This window comes from Mustela nigripes, chromosome 11 (genome assembly GCF_022355385.1).
Source record: "Mustela nigripes isolate SB6536 chromosome 11, MUSNIG.SB6536, whole genome shotgun sequence".
NCBI lineage: Eukaryota > Metazoa > Chordata > Mammalia > Carnivora > Mustelidae > Mustela > Mustela nigripes.
In genome coordinates, this window is record NC_081567.1 from 612,859 (window position 1) to 626,430 (window position 13,572).

The following is a 13,572-nucleotide window of genomic DNA, read 5'->3' on the forward strand; positions in this document are numbered from 1 at the left end:
CTCCAGGCCCTGAGGGCCATGCCGCCTGTCCCCCCTGGTGCCAGCACATGCTGCCTTGGGTTGATGATTCCTCTTGCTATGAGCTTTGTCATCCACAAGTAGGACTGGCCAACGGGCCCTCATTTGATTTTAGGTAACTCATGATCTGGACTCAGCACAGGCGTGGAGCCCAGCTACACCAGGCATGGTCAACAGTGTCAGGCAGAGTGTCAGTTACACCTTCTAGGCCTGAAGGCTAGCTCGGAAGGCAAAGGTCACACGCTAGGCCCTGCCCTGTGCTCACAGCAGGCCCCCCCGCCACGCCCACCTCCTTCCTAGTAAACTCTGAATCTGCCTTCCTTTCATTTCTGGGAACGTGGAACTGGCCAGGAACTGAAGGCTGCATGCACATTGTGTTTAATCTGGAAACACCAAACAGGGCAGAGCCAGGCAGAGTATTAAGTATGACTCGTAAATGAGTCTAGAAATAACATGTAATATACAAAAAAATACACTTTTCAACGACTTCCAAAAAATCTGCTGACACTCATTCTTAATCTGGCAGTGCTGACCTTACCACACATTAACAAAAATCAGGTTCTTCATGCTTGAAAGCATACTACAAAACTGTGAAACACCTAACCCCACCTCAGTCAAGGCAGGCCCAGGGCTCTGGGAGCAGGCACAGAGCGCCAGCTCTCGTGGAAGCACTGACAGGGCTTCTCTCCCCAAAAATAGCCAACAGTTCTGCAAAAGACTCTCCAACATGTTTTCATGCTGCTCCAACTGAACAGTCTTTGGACTGTTTTCTCTCTCCGCGGCTTTTGGGCCCTGAGGAAGAGGAGACAGCTGAGCCTCTGGATACAAACTGAACAGGACACCTCAATCCAAATCCTCATCTCAGGGGCCCCACTGCCTTCTGGGCCCTGTGGGCTGGTCAGGACCCCCAAAAGGTCTGAGCTATGGGGAAAAAACCAAAACGTGTTACTGGCTCCATGATGAAACAGCAAAATCCAAACAAAGGCTTCACTGAATGTCTACAGTGTCTCATTAAGTCAACTGTTAAATATAATTTCATCACATTTGGAAACCAAGGGTTAGATTTTTCTCACTTTGCAAGACCTCTTGAATGTACAGTGAAAAAATCACATGCCCAAATTGTGAGTTACAGCCACATAATTTCACAAGCAGTACAGTAATACCCTTGTCAAGTTCTACTCCCCCAAACAAGGTTGTGCCATGTGTGGGTGGGCCTTGCAAAGTAAAGGCAGCCCTGGGCTATGAAAGCTTTGAAGACCCGTCCCAGCCAGAGGACAACACCCATCCCAGGAGAGGCAAGGGTAAGGACAGGTGAGTCCCAGGGTGCAGAGCAGGGACACGGTTTAGACCCCTCCCCGCTTTTACAGAGAAGAGCAGGAGAGCCAGGGGACTCCGGTGGGGCCACATGGCCTGGGTCTGAGACTAAAACCCAACCCTCTGAAGCAGCAAGCAAGGGTCAATCTCAGAGGCCTTCCCCAGGCAGGAGCTGCTAAGGGTACAGCTCGGAGCCTCCCACGCGCCTCCCACCCCAGGGCAGGACGCAGCTCAGAGTCTCCCCCATGCACCCCATTTCCCCCCCATCCCCGGAGCAGGACACAGCTCGGAGTCCCTCCCCTCTGATGCAGGATACTGGTCCAATCCCGCCCAGTCCCTCTGCTATCCACCCAGTACAGGACCAAGTTCGGAGCCCCCCAACTCCCCCCGGTGTAGGACCCAGCTCGGAGCTCCCCAGGCCTACCCCTACCTCCCGGTGCAGGACACAGCTTGGGGCCCCCTCCTCACCGCGCAGACCGTGGAGGTGGTGAGCAGGGCACTCCAGGGCCCCAGGAGGCGGGGGAAGGTGGACCCGGGTCGCTGGGCGAGGCTCCCAGAACGATGTGACCCCGGCAGCGGCGTGGGCCCACCCGCACCCGACCCCAAGAGGGAAGGGCACCCCGCCCTCACAGCGAGCCGTCTTACGGGAACCCGTCTTACCCAGGCCAGGCCCCCCCCGCAGCACCCCCTACCCCGACGCGCCCCGCCCTCCGCGCGCTCGGCCAGGGCGGAATTCCGCCGCCCCCCGCCCCCTCAACTGGGCCCGGCTCCCGGGCTCGGCATACTGACCTCCGCGTACCGGGCCGTCAGTGTGCCCAGCGCCCGCCCGGCCGCAGAGCCCGCGCACTGCGCATGTCAGGCCGGCCTGGCTCGGCTGGAACCGGATCCAGCCGGCCGGGCGGTGACGCAAGCACGCGCGCGCTCGGCGTGTGAGGTCCCAGCGTGCGGGCGTGGCTCCGGGCGGTAGGATGGACCCGGCGGGCAGGCGCCGCGTGTGGGCGTGTCTCCAAGCAGAGGGCGGGGACTGTGGTCGCAGGTGGGCGCGGACCCCTTCCCCTCAGCCGAGCCCTGCTCTCCAAAGGAGGCAGGAGAGGTGCGGCGCCAGGTTCCTTATTCAAAAAGTTTGTTCAGAAGAGGAACGGCGATTCAGGACAGCTTCTCGGTCCACAGCTGGGCCACCAAGAGCCCACGCGCAGAGGTCTGCATATTTCCAGGCCCTGCTTCCGGGCTGCTCCCGACAGCAGAGTCAGGAAAACCAGTGCTGCAGTGCCCCCAGTCGCTCCCCATTTTTCTGCCCACAACATGGACCCCCATCTGACTGTCAGGCTTTGGTCCCGCGCTCTGGCCCCACTCCCACATCTCCACCACTTGAGCACCCTTGGGTTCATTGAAACTGTTCTGCTCTCTCCTCCCCAGGGTCTTTGCACAAGCTCTTCCCTTTGCCTGGGGCCTCACGACCAGTCTGCCTCAGTTTCTGAGAAAACTCTGCTTCATCTTATGAGCACCCTCCCAATCACAGCCCTTCTCTAAGTGGATACCCACTGGAACCCACTGATTAACACCTAGTACCCCCCAACTGGGGGCTCTGCAGAGTAGGGCTCTAAGACACTGCCCAGCCAAACCTAAGTGTTCAACAGAGACCCACTGAATAAATCAGTCACAAAGATTTCCCCTCACCATGTGAACACCTCAATCTCTTCTGGAGGATGTGTTCCCTCCTGAAAGACAGCAGGTGAATCTTAGGACCCAAGAAAAAAAAAACACACTTAGGCAGCCAGGAGATTTCCAAATCCACCCAGGGGCCTACTGAAGGCTCCAGGGGCAGGGTTGGTTGGGGACAGGTGCAGAGGGCATCTCAACCACCTCTCTGGCAGCGATCAGAAGCCAGGCATCCCAGGACACTGTACTCTGGCTGCTGGGACAGCTCAAGAAGCCATTTCTTCATTTGCCCACTGTGTGCTGGCTGGCGGGTGTGGGTGTCCCATCTTCCCAGTCTGATAAGGATCTCCAAGGTGCAGGAGCCAGAACAGACTCACTCTTCTTCTTCTTCTTCTTTTTTTTTTTTCCTTAAGATTTTATTTATTTATTTGATACAAGATACAGTGAGAGAGGGAACACAAGCAGGGGGAGTGGGAGAGGGAGAAGCAGGCCTCCTGCAGAGCAGGGAGCCGGATGGATCCCAGGATGCTGGGATCATGACCTGAGCTGAAGGCAGATGCCTAACGACTAAGCCACCCAAGCGCCCTTGGGATAGACTCTTTCTGTGCTTTTCCTCTGGGTCATTTCACCCCTACCCACGGGCTGATCCACACAGAGGCTTGCTCAACGGTGATGATGAGGGCAGGCACACAGGGACTGCAGAGGCCTGTGCCAGAGCCAGATGGATGAAGGGGAAGGCAGGGGGCAGGGTGGGGACAGCCTCTGTGCTGGAGTTCTCTCACAAGGAGAAATCTATTTTTTCTTTTCTTCTTTTTGTATCAATACGAGAGGATAGATGTTAACTAAACCTATTACGGAGAACATCCACCATATATGGAGATCAGACCATCATACTGCATACCTTGAACATATACAGTGTTCTCACCTGTGCTGTCTTGCTTAATCCCTGGAATGCGGGCATCAGCATTCCCACTTTACAGATAAGGAAATTGAGACTCAGAACAGTTTTTTTTTTTTTTTTTTTTTTTTTTTTTTTTAAAGTTTCCAAGACTGCCAGTTTCCTGGAAAGGACTCCATTCTGGGAATTCTGAGTCCGAGAAGATCTACGTGCTGATTTTCTAGTGCATTCCATTGTCACTACTCAGCTTTAAGAGCCCTCTGATTGATTGCTTTCTTCACAACCCTTGTCTGGTTCGGTGACTCAGAAGCAGCCCTGGGAGAGGGAGCGGGAAGGGGAGGGAGCTGGCCTGGCACACCACACGCAGGAACAGGACACATGGCTCTGAGTGCATTCTCAGGGCTTCGCCATGTACCCACACTTCACAGAGGAAAGGCCTGGGACTCAGTGAGGGCCCCAAATGTGCTAGACCTGGCTACGCTGGATCCACTGTCCCTTCCAGTCCTTGCAGGTTGCACTCTACCACCCCTGGGGCACATGCAAAGGCCCAAGCACTGGGCAGTGGGGCTCTCCCCCATACCAGGCACTGCCAGGCCATGCTTCCCAGCAGCTGTCTGAGCCTGGGCCTCACCAGAGAGCAGCAGGCACAGGGCTACTCACTGAACCTGTGGGGTTCAGGGTGGGGGCCCCAAGAGAAATGGTACCTACTACAGCCTGAGAGCCTTTGTGGACAAGGTCCAGTTGGTAGAAATGATCAAGAGCCCTGCCTGCCATGTGGGCCTGGCAGCAGTACCTGCGTCTGCCCCAGTGACCCTCAGAACCCCACCCTTTCCAGGCAACTTAGCTCAGCAGTTCCTGGTCTGGAAGAGCCAGGATCGAGTACTAGTACTCATTTCACATGTATTTGTTTAGCAATGTTTTCACACTAAATACTCCTCTGAATGGTGATTATACTGTGGGGTAAAAAACAGACAAAAACGCCTGCATCCACAGTCCGAATGTGTGTTTCCCCCAAACTCATATGCTCGAACCTAATCCCTGGTGTGATGTTATTCAGAGGTGAGGCCCTGGGGGAAATGCACAGGTCCTGAGGGCTGAGACCCAGGGAGCTCCCTTGCCCCTTCCGCCATGTGAGGACACATTCTGAAGATGGCCCTCCACGAACCGGGGGAGGCCTTCCCCAGAACCCGGCCATGCCACCACCTTGATCTTGAACGTCCAGCCTCCTGAACTGTGGGAAATCACTGTCTCTTTGTAAACCACGCCAGTTGTGGCTTTCTGCTACTGGGGCCTGAAGTCACAGGAACACTTGCCCACAGTGAGATTCCATGAGAAGACTAAAATACTCAGGGGACAATTAGGGAGCATAGTTGGAGAGTAAGTTGATTTTAATGTATTGTGATTGAAACGTCTAGGGGAGGATGAAGGTCAAGAAAAACAGTGATGGGAATGCAGCACCTGAGACCCAAGGTAAGAGAATGGCCTGCGGTATGTGGGAGAAAGGGGTACAGTAAGCACACAAGTCCTCGGGAGGGGGCATGGAGGCCCACATGAGGCAGACGAGAAGCTGTGTGGCTGGGGCCACGGGAGGAATGTAGAGCTACCCCATGAGGCTGGGGGTTCTAGAACCATGAAATACCAGACCTTCCCCCAGAGGCAATACAAACGAGCCTTCAAAACCAGGGTGCCAGGCCTCCAAGATCATGTTGATCATTCTGAGTCATGAAAGAAAGAATAACTATGTTGGACATAGACATTACTAACTAGAATGTTTGGTCCATCCACATGCCCAATTTTCTGGGCATGCGGCCTCCCAGAGGACTAACCATTAGTGAAATCCATAGGATATGCTGTAGGGGGGTTGGAATCCCCACCTAGATATGGATAGGCACACCCTACAAAGCTCCGGGACACAGCACTTTCCTCCCTCTAAGCCTCCAGGCAGAGGCCCTGCCGGGCGTGATGATGTCTGATGAACAAAAGCCGTGGGAGGCACAAGGGAGCTAAGTGGTAAAGTTGCAGGTGAGCAGGGTCTGCTGTCAGCCACGAGCAAGAGGAAGCCAAGCCAAGCACAGCTGCAGGCCTTCCCAGCTCTGGTCTCCGGGCCACATCTGCCCCTCCCCTCCCCGGCAGGCCAGGGCCCTCATCACTCCAGCCGTGGGATGTCTCCTAGAGAGCCTCTCGCCCAGGCCCAAGTGGTCTCCCTGGAGTTCTGTCAACTGCTGACAGGAGGATGCGCGGCAGCCCCACACAAGCTCTGGCCTGGCACAGGCCAGGAGGGGCCACTTCCCAGCTCCCATGGCTCCCATGAAGCCAGTACCAGCCTGACAGCATGAAACAGAGAAAACCACAGACCGATATCCCTCATGAATATAAACGCAACGATCCTAATCAGCAACACATACAAAGAACGGCAGACCACAACTGGTTACCCAGGGACACAGGGCTGATTCAGTCCTGAAGAATCAATCTGTATAATCCACTTTATCAACTGGCTAAAGAAGGGAGAACACACCATCCTATCAACTGAGGCAGAAAAAGCACTGGACAAAATTCAAATTCCATTCATGACATACCTCAGAAACTGGCTAATTGCGGGAAACTTCCTCAACTTGAGAAATAACATCCACACCCCTACCTGCTCCACCAGTCCAGGAGCAAGACAGGAAGATCCTCTTACTACTACTAGCCCACTGCTAGCAGAGTCCTAAGCCTGCATGACCAGGCAGCAAAAGGGAACCAAAAACATTCAGATTGGAAGAGAAGAAATACAACATCTATTTATAGATGGTATGGCGGTCAATACACAAAATCCCAAGGAACCTACAAAACAACTCCGAGAACTCACAAATCCAGCAAGATCACAGGACAGAGGATCAGCATGCAAAAATTGATCGTATTTCTAGGACTTAGTGATAAATGTACAGAAAACCAAATAAAATACAATGCCACCTACAATTGCTCAAAAAAACAAAACAAAACAAAACTTAGTGGAAATCCAATAAAACATATTCAGGAGCTGTATGCTGAAAACCAAAAAGAAAGCAGATGAAAGAAATCCATCTAAGGAAATGGGAGATGCACTGTGTTCTCGAACTGGAACCCAACCTGGTAAAGCCATTTCCTCCCAAGAGGAGATCCGACCGCTTTCATGCAAAACCACAGACTTTTCACACATATATACAAAATGATTCTAGGATTTATATGGCAGATCGGAGGAACTAGAATACTTAGGGTAATTCTGAAAAAGGAAAACAAAGTAGGAAGGATCACTCTATTTCATTTTAAAACTTACTGTATAGCTACCGCAGTCAAGACAGGGTGCTACTGATGGAGGGAGACACACGCACGAACAGAAAGGGATAGAGAGCCCAAAACTGTCTCATCCACATGTTGAATTTTGACAAAAGTGTAGAAGTAATTCATTGGAGGAAAGACAGTCTTTTCAACAAATGATCCTGGAGCAATAGGACATCCATAGGTGAGAAAGGAACCTTGAACCAAAGAAGATGTACAGATGACAAACAAACGTACAAAAAATTCTCAACGTCATGTATCACACACATCCATGAGAACGGCCAAAACCCGCAACACTGCCCCAGAACGTGCTGCCGAGGACGCAGAGCCGCCGGGTACTGGTGGCACTGCGAGACGGGGCGGCCACTCTGGAGGACGGTTGGGAAGTTCCTTACAAAACTAAGCGTATTCTCACCACACGATCCAAACAGTCTTCCTTCTTGGTATTTACCCGAAGGAACTGAAAACTTAGATCTATGCCAAAACCTGCACACAGATGTTGACAACAGCTGTATTCTTAACTGCCAAAATTTGGAAACAGCCAGCATGTTCTTCAGCAGGTGAAGGATAAACAAACTATGGTCCACGCAGACAGTGGGATATTGTGCAGCACTAAAAAGAAGTGAGCTCTGAAGCCAGGGAAGGCACGGAGGAGGAGCCGTAAATGTGCGTTCCTAAGTGAAGGAAGCCGTTGTGAGAAGGCTTCCACTGAACGATTCCAACTGTATGACGTTCTGGAAAAGGTGGCACTGCGGAGATCAGGGGGTGCCAGGGGTTATGTGGGTGGAGGGTGGGGAGGAATCGGCAGAGCCCAGAGGCTCTTCCAGCAGCGAGTCTCCTCTGTATGATGCTGTAGGGCAGACGTCTGTCCTCCACATGTGTCACAGCCGCAGAATGTACGCCACCCAGACTGCACGCTAACGGGGAGCTGTGGACTCTGGGTGATGACGAGTCGCTGTAGGTTCATCGACCATGAGAAATGCACCATGCAGGGTGGGGGGGGGCAGATAATGGGGGGAGGCTGTGCATGCGTGGGGACAGGGGAATATGGGAAATCTCTGTACCCTTTGCTCAGCTTTGTTGTGAACCTAAAACTGGCATTAAAACAGTCTATTCAAAAAAAGAAAAAAAAAAGGGTGCCTGGCTGGCTCAGACAGAGGAGCGTGCCACTTGATCTCCGAGTCGTGAGTCTGAGCCCTACACTGGGTATAGAGAGTATACAAAACAAAAACCTGACCTAATCCTCACAAATATTAACATACAAAAATGAACTCAGATGGATCACAGACTTATCTATCAAATATAAAACTTTTAGAAGAAAACACAAGAGAAAGTCTTTGGGACATAGGTATTAGTGAAGAACTTCTTAACCATGACACTAAATGCAGATCCATTAAAAAAAAATAATAAAGGAGCTTTTCTCTTCTCTTTGAAAGACCTTGCTGAGGGGGCAGAAAGACAAGCCACAGGCCAGGCCAAAGGATTTACAAACTCCACGGGTAACACAAGTCTCATATCTAGAACACACAGAGAACTCTTGCAACTTGACAGGAAGAAAACAAACAACCCAACTAGAAAATGGGAGAGATAGACATGTCCCCAAAGAAGATACAGGGATGGCAAACAAGCACACAGAGAGACGTGTGCTATCATGGTGCATCAGCAAACCAAGAACATGAGGGACCACGCCACACCCGTCGAAGCAGCTGAGAGCTGCGGGGACAACTGCCAGGGCCGACAAGGCCACACTTGGCCGCTGAGAGGGCACAAATACTGCGGCCGCCCTGGGAAACCATCTGGCTGGTTCTTCAAACACTGAACATGCACCTGCCCTATGACCCAGCAACTGAGAAATGAAAATTTATGTCCATGCAAAAAACCTGTCACAACTGTTGGGCTGCTTGGTCTGTAGTAGCTCCGAGCTGGACGTAGCTTGAGCTCTGAGCGGTGAGTGAACACTAACCCGGCCCTCTGTCCCCTGACTGCTGCTGGGAAGTAAAAAGGAGTGGTCCAATGGTACACGACAAGAACTTGGACCTCTCAGGACATCAGGCTGAGTGAAAACAGCCCATCCCCAAAGGACACACACCAGATGGCTCCATTTATGTAACATCCTCATGAGGACACAACCACAGAGGGGATGGGTGGCTGCCAGAAAGGGGCAGAGAGAGAGAGAGAGAGTGTGTGTGTGTGTGTGTGACTGTAAGGGGTAGCATGGCCGTGGAGGAGACTTTGTGTGTGTTGCGGTTGGTGGTCATGGGGGGACACACGAGCACTGTGTCACGGTGCCCACAGCAGCTTCCTGGTTTTGGTATTATTCTAGAGTCATGCAGAATATAACCATCAGGGAAAAGTGGGGGAAAGGTACAAGTACCGCTCTCTGCTATTTTTGCAACTTCCTGGGAATCTATAATTATTTAAAAATAAAAAGCCAGGAAAAAAAAAAGAGAGCGAGCTCCAGAACAGAAACACAACCTAAAAAGCAACTTCTGTGCCCCCAGTATGGGGGGGCTGGGCGTGGCTCAGACAAGCTGTCCCCACATAAGCTGCATATGTTGGTGACAGCCCGACCAACTTTCAAGCCAGGAGTAAGGCCACTGCAGGACCCTGCCTCGCTCTGTCCTCACTGGTCTCCAGGACTGGCCAAAGGCCCAGCAGCCAGCAAACCTGCCCTCCCCTCCCTCCCAGCCCCAAGCCCACATTTTTCCAGAATGTGGAGCCTGGGCCCCTCCTGCCTTTGCCAGACAGGCTGTGCTGGGGGTACCAAGCAGAACTATCTCCCACTGTCTCCCAAAGCCCCCCGCCCAGTAGAATACTGGCACATTGGCCAGACTTAGGGGCTGGGGTCTTCTGCTGTTGTGGAAATGGTAGCCCTTCTGGCCTCACCACTCCTGAGCTTCTCGGGCAGAAGACAACAGGTGCAGCCTACCAGGCAGGTGGCTGCACTCCGGGACCAAGCCGGCTGTCACAGGCCCACTTGGGCGCCAGCTCCTCCACGCCCACTCCCACTCTGTTCAGGAAATGCTCTTGAGCACGCTATTTTTAACAGCGATGAAAGCTTCAGAAGAGGAAAAGCAAACAGCCAGTCTCCAGATTCCAGTTCTTCCTGCTAAGTCCCACGGGGACTCAGTGCCCGAAATCTGTGTGCCCACGAGGCCCCACCCAGGCCGAGGCTGAGGCGGGGACAGGGGCCCGTGAGGCCACCAAGCTGAGCCCAGGCCCTGTGGAGCCCAGGGCCCAGGCCTGGTATAACCTGCCCCTATGCCGGGAGCAGCGGTATGCAGTCTCTGTCTTTGACCCCCTCTTTTGGACAGGAGATCCCAAAGATACATAAAATTATGTTGAATCCTTGTGGGTTCAGCAGTATGACTCGTCTTTCCACTCCTGCCCTAGCTTTGGATGACTCTGAAGCAAAGCCCAGACATCATGTCTACCTTCACTATACACCACACTCAACTGTGTTCATGGGAAAGGAGGTGAGGAGCCTGTGCTCCCAGGCCCAGGATCCAGAGGAAGAAGGTTTCTACTCACCCAGCAAAAGCCCAGCCAATGGAAAGCCCTCACTCCGGCCTCCTCCAGTGGGCTCCCGTCCCAAGCAGCATCGCCATGCCCCGTTCGTCTGTTCTAAGACTGGCCTGTGGGTCACCTCGCCATGCCTGCACTAATTGCGATTCCTTTGCCATTCTGGAAGAAGGAGCTACTTTTCTGATAAAGTAACTGGCTGTTCTATTTGTAGGGTTAACATTATTACATAATTTGTGTGTATGTGTATAGTATAAAATCCAGACATAAGACTATATAAATAAAAGTATATAACTACAAAGAACAGCCTTCTCTAAGAAACAGAGTATCTTTATAAACTGTGTTATGTGAGAGCTGGACGGTGAGTTCTTCCTGGCTAAAACTGGGGCAGAAAAGTTTGATCAGATGAGTCCGATAACATGCCAAGTTGTTCTCTGCTTTTGTGGACGTGTATGCCTGTGAAGACAACAGAGAAACAACGGGCCCAGCTCTGAACCAACAGCTAGACATCAGTCACACGCTTCCCATCTGGCCCACTGGTTTTCCTACGACGGGACACTGTCTCTTACCAAGCCCTCCACGCTGCCTTATCAAAGTCTACTATACTTTACTGGAGCCCTGAAGAACATTTACTTGCATTAATGAAACCACACAAAAGTCACCATACAGAACCTACTCTAAAACCAGACTCATAAGAAAAAACAAATTAACTTTGACCATTCATTGTCCCTGATCAACACGTCACTTAGGATCAAATGTACAGTTTAAGCACATCATGGCTGAAAGAAGGTTCCCCTTTCAAAAAGAAGATGACCCTGCCTTTCTGTCCAGGTTAGGGCAGTTGGAACCCTCCACACCCCGGTCTCCAGCCCCCAAGAGAATGACTCTGTGTAGCAGGTTACTCTCAGGTCCCCAACCAGTCGTCCAGAGTCCCCTCAAAGTGGAATGCAGCCTTTCTTATCAACTGCCACTCCAAAATCACCAGGAAGACTTGCCAAGTCTTCAGACTAAGCTAAGCAAAGGGCCATTGTGATGTTTCTGTAATCCAGGGAGCGGCCGCTCCGTGATCTCAGCAGAAAACTGGGCCGGAGTCTCCCTTTTCACTGCAGAGTGCAGTGCACAATTAGGGCACCAGCCTTGTGACGGCCGCAGTGAATGCAGCTACAAAGGCTCAGCCCTGGGGCCCTGGGGCCCAGGGGCACCCGACTCCTACTCCTCAGAAACCCTCACCAGCAATCCAGGGGAGGCCAACTGCACGTGGTTTTCACAAAGTGACATCTGAGTGTGATGCAGTCAGAAACCCAGGATGCACGTCTGTCGCATGGCTCTTACACCCCTGGCCACATCTGCCCAGGATGGTGCTGCTGTCCCCACAGACGCCAGGCTCATCCATGGGAACTGGCCTGAATGGTTGGGGAGCAGCTAGCAGCATGATATGAAGCTGTAACCCTCTGGTGCCTATTTACAGTCCCTAGCTATAAAACGCTGATCTTGGCTCAGCTGGAGGGTGGGCTTACTTTGAAGATCTCCCACCCCCCCTCCTCCCTACACACAGACTCTCTGCCATTCTTCCGACCCTGTTTGCCTGCTTGGCAGAGTAAGTCTTTCTTTGCAGACAAGACAGTGCAGGTGACCTGAGTGCTGTTCAGTTCACCCCAGTTACAAGCAGCTATTCTTCTGGCCACCAAACACCCTGTGGGCAGACCTCAGTGGACCTGGCATTCCAGGGGCTCTGAACAGAACTCTGCTAAGGTGACTCAGACAGCAGAGTGCTTTACTTGGGCAAACTGGGTGCAAGTCCAGACCCCACCAGCTGCTGTGTGACCTTGGGCAAGTTGCATAAGCTTTCAGAGCCTTGATACAGCTTAACATGAGAGGATTGTATTTCATTGCTGCTAAGACACATTTTCTCTCTCATTTTAACATTTCTAAAATCGGGATGCTTCTTATAATTGACGTGTCAGAATTTAATTGGCCAATTATTTTCTTTACAGTGGTTCATTAAGCAGTGGTGTATACAGCATTAATGATGTCTTGGGGGTGATGACATATGCAATAAATACCTCCAGAGGCTGCTCTGGGCACCTGTTAGAGGAGCTGGCAGAGTAAGGCTCCCCCAGCAGTGTGAAGTGTCAGGTGCGGCCAGATGCCTACCCCACAAACCCACTTCTGGTGCTGGGCTGAGAAGTTACGGCAATGACAAGAAGGCCAAGGAGGTCTACACCTGGGTTGGACAGAGAATGGGGCTCTGCTGTGCCCTTTGACCAAGGGGAGCCTGGCCTGCCAGCTCACCCATCACCTCCCTCTCTAATCAGTGGTCAGGAAGCTCCCCTGTGAGCACGCAGGCAGCACGGGCCGCTCAGAAGCAGCCCTGGCTGCTATCCTCGTTTGTTGCAGTTCCTCTAAGCCCCTGCTCACGCAGCACATCTGTGTTAAGTTCTGCAACCCGCATGCTTTGATTTTCAGACAGAAATGCTCCCGGATCCTGAGCCAGAATGTGCGGCTAAGGGTACCATTACACCGTAAGAAGTAGAGCAGAGTAAATCACCTTGGTCTTCAAACGTTCCCAACGTTTAATTATAACAACAGCCACAAAATTAAAGGGGCTGCAAACAATGCACTGTGTGCTTCAGAGGTTTTCCTGCGGTGCGCTCAGCCCACAAGGTAATTCCCAAGCCCAGGAAGTAACGGGGGATTGCGGAAGCAGCCCGCGCATGCTGCGGGGGCGGAGCAGGTGCACCTGTACCGACCAGACTACGGCCTTTGGAGGGTGGGTACGGCCTTTGGAGGGTGGGGGCGGGGGGCGCTGTGCCCTACAGATTAGAGCGCCTTCTGACTCAGCACAACTAGCACCAGCGCTTCAG

General features: G+C 52.4%; 1 protein-coding gene and 1 long non-coding RNA gene across 4 annotated transcripts in view; one reads left to right on the forward strand and one right to left on the reverse strand.

Moving 5' to 3' along the window:
• C11H7orf50 (chromosome 11 C7orf50 homolog) overlaps positions 1 to 13,572 on the reverse strand; it is a 124,751-nt gene that overhangs the window by 21,685 nt on the left and 89,494 nt on the right. The window lies entirely within an intron of this gene.
• On the forward strand, positions 954 to 13,345 carry LOC132026418 (uncharacterized). Of its 3 annotated transcripts, none has more exons than XR_009406900.1 (3): positions 954 to 1,329; positions 5,305 to 5,359; positions 13,175 to 13,345. It is a non-coding gene; the product is annotated as an uncharacterized LOC132026418 (long non-coding RNA). The 3 variants fall into 3 exon arrangements; XR_009406902.1 differs by lacking the exon at positions 13,175 to 13,345 and adding an exon at positions 10,580 to 11,081; XR_009406901.1 differs by lacking the exon at positions 13,175 to 13,345 and adding an exon at positions 5,824 to 6,322.